Source organism: Trichechus manatus, unplaced genomic scaffold (assembly GCF_000243295.1).
Source record: "Trichechus manatus latirostris isolate Lorelei unplaced genomic scaffold, TriManLat1.0 scaffold00290, whole genome shotgun sequence".
Classification (NCBI taxonomy): domain Eukaryota; kingdom Metazoa; phylum Chordata; class Mammalia; order Sirenia; family Trichechidae; genus Trichechus; species Trichechus manatus.
In genome coordinates, this window is record NW_004444226.1 from 1,016,783 (window position 1) to 1,021,802 (window position 5,020).

Sequence of the window (5,020 nt, forward strand, 5' to 3'; positions counted from 1 at the left end):
AAAGGGGCAGCTTCTGTTCAGAGGTGAGATGCGAAGGCAGAGAGGGTTAGGAGCTGGTTGAAATGTTCATGGGGAATCAGGGGCGGAGGGGAGGAGCGTGCTGTCGCAGAATGGAGTGAACTGTTGGAGTCTCATAACAATGTATGTAAAAAAAAAATTTTGTATGGGAGACTAAAAAAAAAGAATGATGTAGGCTGTTGGTTTTGCATAGATGCCCTTTATTATATTGAGAAATTTCCAAGAAGGTGAGATAATTTTTAATTTGCTATTAAATACCAATAAAAATCATTTCAAGATAGGGAACTAATTCTATATGAGGACCTGGGAGAAAAAGTGGATGAGAACACATACTGCTATAATTAAAGACTAGGGACTGACTTCCCTGTAGGGATTGCAAATTTAAATCACAGATAACAAAATTTGGTTGCATAGGTGTTCTCTAGAAATTTAAATGTTTTCAGTAATTCAGTAAAAGGATCATGTCTTCTTGGGAATATCCAGAATGTAAGACTGAGGAAGAAGGTATACATTTCAAATCATTTAGGCATTATGGAGTCTAACCAGATGGAACCATATTTTATTCAAAACCTGAGTATTAGAAATTTTGTTATTTAAAAATCTTATAAACTGGGAGGTAATTTTTCACATTGATCTGCAAAATTACTCTAATCTGTAAAATTAGAATAATGAGTCTTATATTCACCACAGGGTTTTCTGAAGATTAAATAAAATAGTAAATTTGGGATGCTAAGTGAATGTAAACAAATATTTAAAGCAATGTAAACCCACTGCCATTAAGTAGATTTTGACTCATAGCATCTTTCTCCCACAGAGTGACTAGCAGGTTAGAACTCCTGATCTATTCGTTAGCAGCCAACCAGGGCTCCTTTTTAAGCAGTGCAATATATACTAATTTAAGAAATATCTCAACTCATCTAGTGAATCTGGTCTATTCATCCATGCTTTCAAACACTTATGGGGATGTTATAGACTCTACTAATGTGTAAATCACTCTTTTTTCGTAAAGAACATATTAAAAAAAAAAAAAAACAAGCATATGTGTTACCAATCTGGAGACAACAATCTATTAAGGAAAATCTAATATTTTCAGAAATAATTATAAATAAATAACAGCAGAGCTCACTGCAAGTTTGCAAAATAAAATGTGTGAAAACGATGTGAGTGATGATGGCAATGTACATCTGATGGATGAATTCTGTGAGCCTATGCATTTGATAATAAATTTATAAAAAAATAACTCATTCAGTCTTTACAACAACCGTGCGAGAGATCAGAAAAATAAAAGGAAAATCTCAGAGAGGTTAATTAACTTGCCTGCTGACACAGGAGTTCGTATTAGAGTAAATCAGGTTTGTCTGATCTGAAGGTCTATGATATTGTCCTTCCCCCTGCCTTTTGTATAGAACAGAGGTAGAAAACACAATTCTTCTCTGAGTTCAGTGTATGGAGAGCTGGATATACAGAAAGAGGCATGAAAAAGATGACATGTGTTAGAACTTGAATGAGAGAGATGAGTTACAGAGGAAAGAAGAGTAGGAAAGAAGTCATTCCAAGTAAGAGAAATCTCTTGAGAAAAGACCTAACCTCAGACATGTTTATTGTACTGTTGGGGGTTGTAAGTAGCACTACACACGGTTTGTATTGTGAAATGGAGTGCAGATGACTTGAAATAGAGGATTGAGTGACCTCTGCAACTACTTCCAAACAAGATAAATGAGATTAAGGCCTGTTTTGTAGAAGATCAGAGCTATTGAACAATTTTGAAAAGGAGAGTGATTATATCAAATGATGCTTTGAGAAAAACCCAAAAGTACTATGTTAGATGGACAAAGAATAGATGACTAATTTTTTCCATAATGTCAGGGGCTACAGGTGCAAATAAGAAGGATGTTTCAGAAGCATTAATGTGACTAATAAAGTGTATCAGCAATCCTTTCTGGAGAGGTGGTTTGAAGGTTCTATCTAGAGGCAAGGGGATGGATTAGATGAATGATTTCTAAGTTTTGGCAAGAACAGTTTTTCATGCCATTTTTGCTTGTAAAAGAGCTGCCTGGTTTTTCCTTTTTGTTAGAGGTGATGACATGATTGATCTATTCGAAAAATCCACCACACCTAGGACAGACACTGTGCTCATGATCCCAACTAACATTGAATCACCTCCCTCTTGTCTCATTTTTCTTGTCCTTATTCCTTACTCTTCTTAGGTTCTCTCCAACTCCAATCTTTTGTTGTTGTTGTTTAGCCTGACTGTCTTTCAATATTGCATTGTTGTGCACTATGCTTCCTCACTCAATATGAATCCCTTTCATTCCTCTTCCCACCCCACTTTTTCCAATTTCCCATTCCTCAGCATGTTTTTGTACCACTATTTTTCAGCCTGTAAGTATAAGTAACACTGATTGTTTAGCTACAGTTGTGTATTAGGTTTCTTTTAGATATTTGGGTCAAATGAAGGGTCTAAATCCATAGCCTGAGGAACTGGATGAGAATTTATGATATGCATAAGCTTGTGAGGAAATGATTACACAACTTATATATCAATGAAGTAATGTGCATTATGGTTTGAAATGCATTGTTCTAAAGTCAATTTCAATCCCTCATGCTATCTATAACTAAAATCATCCTTCTTGGTCTCAGATCACTGACTTTCCCTAAGACATTACTTACATGTGGTTTATGTGGAGAAGCTTGAGATGACACTATTGAAATAACTGCCTTAACAGCCATGCAACTCTGTTTATTCTGGTGCCCTTTGATGGGACAGTAAAAGGAATGAGAACTTTTTGTGGGATTGGCTTGACCAAAAAGTTTGATAATACAATACAACAATGTAATATAACATCATGTAACATAAATGTATTCAGCTACGGATGTTCAGCTTTAAGCAATAAGAAACCTGGGGGAAAAACAAGAGGAATACATTGGCTGCACATCCTCCACCTAGTACACTGTGAATGTTGCATTTATCTACTGGGAACCAACAATTCAAAACTGTACACCAACTTGAATTTATCAAGATGCCATTAACAGAGTGATACGGACTGGCTAATCTTCATCAGTTCTACACTGCTATTCTTCAAGAAGATCTGATGTGGGCTAAGATAAAGTTATAATTTTACCTATGTAGACACACTGTGAAAAGGCATAAATTTAAAATATGCTGGAGATTGTTGGTAACAAAGGGGTTGGGAAATGAATCCATAAGCATTAACTGGGAAGAGAAATATAATCTATATATAGAGTGAGATCTTATCCTTAACAATAGGATTTCAGCCAGCAAGCGTGCTAAAATATTTCAGTCTTAATTAATGTTTTCCTCGCCCTGGGGTAGAGGATGAAGTGCATAAATGATAAATCTGCATAAGGATAAAGAATAGAGGAAGAGTTTAGGAAGCCTTAATTAGCTGTTGTGTGCAGGAAGAGTGGAAAAAGGAAAAGAAATCTGAAAAAAAAAAAAAAAAAAAAAAGTGAAGGAGCATGTGATACAACTGTCCACTCAATAGAGGTTATGTTTCTGGATAAGCACTGCAAATGTAAGAAGCATTTCCAAGACAATTTAAAACTGATTAGAAATGTAAGATATAGTGAAGGAAAGATTTTATACTCCTGAGTTAGGATTGTTGAGTTGCAAATTTACACAATTTGTGAATACTACACAGGTAAGTATTGGGAGGACAAAATGGTGGACAAGATAGGATACGTCCACAATTTGTTCACAGGGTAGTAAGGCACATACAAATTACAAAATTATTACTCTGAAATATGGTATATACCAATATAAAGAGTTACATGTAAAAATTTTAGGGAGGGCTTATCATTTAAGATCATTGAGAATGCAGAGATAAATTAATTTAAAGAAATATTTATAGGAAGGAGTAATCAGCAGATTAGAGATGTCAAGAAATATTCATGTGAGAGACTGTAGATGGAAGCCTGTGGGTAAATAAAACAAATCCCCAGCCCAAATATGTGAATGGAAGTCCTGTGATGGGGCTTGGAACAAATCTTCCCCAGTAATGGTGGAGAGTGCCTTGAAATCTTCTGGTTAGAATGGATGAGAATAAAATCTATAGCAAGTATAGTGAGATTAAGTGAAGGACTCTTAATGAAAGTGATGCCTACCCGACTCTCCCTCACCTCCACAAGCAACAGAAATATCTGAAGGCCTTTTGGAATTAAAGTGTCAATGCTGCATGGGGAGTGTGAAAGCAATTACATAGACGTAGGCAGCTTGCTGAAAATGAAGAGGACTTGAAGATCAAAGACTACAGCCTTCAGTATGGATTACACCTCAACATAAAGAAAACAAAAATCCTCACAACTGGACCAATAAGCAACATCATGATAAATGGAAAAAAGATTGAAGTTGTCAAGAATTTCATTTTACTTGGATCCACAATCAATACCCATGGAAACAGCAGTCAAGAAATCAAACTATATATTGCATTGGACAAATTTGCTGCAAAAGACCTCTTTAAAGTGTTGAAAAACATAGATGTCATTTTGAGGACTAAGGTGCACCTGACAGAAGCCATACTATTTTCAATCTTCTCATATGCATATAAAACTGGACAATGAATAAGGAAGACCGAAGAAGATTGATGAATTCGAATTATGGTATTGGCGAAGAATATGGAATATACCATGGACTGCCAGAAGAATGAACAAATCTGTCTTGGAAGGAGTACAGCCAGAATGTTCCTTGGAAGCCATGTACTTTGGACATGTTATCAGGTGCAATCAGTCCCTGGAAAAGGATATCATGGTTGGTAATATAGACAGTCAGTGAAGAAAGGGAAGCCCTCAACAAGATGGATTAACACAATGTCTGCAACAAAGGGCTCAAACATAGCAATGATTTTGACAATGGCATAGGACCAGGCAATGTTGAGTTCTGTTGCACCTAGGGTCACTATGAGTCAGAAATGATTGGACCACACCTTACAACAACAACAACAGGCAGCCCAGGTACACCTACCTCTTTTAGATCCTGGCTATA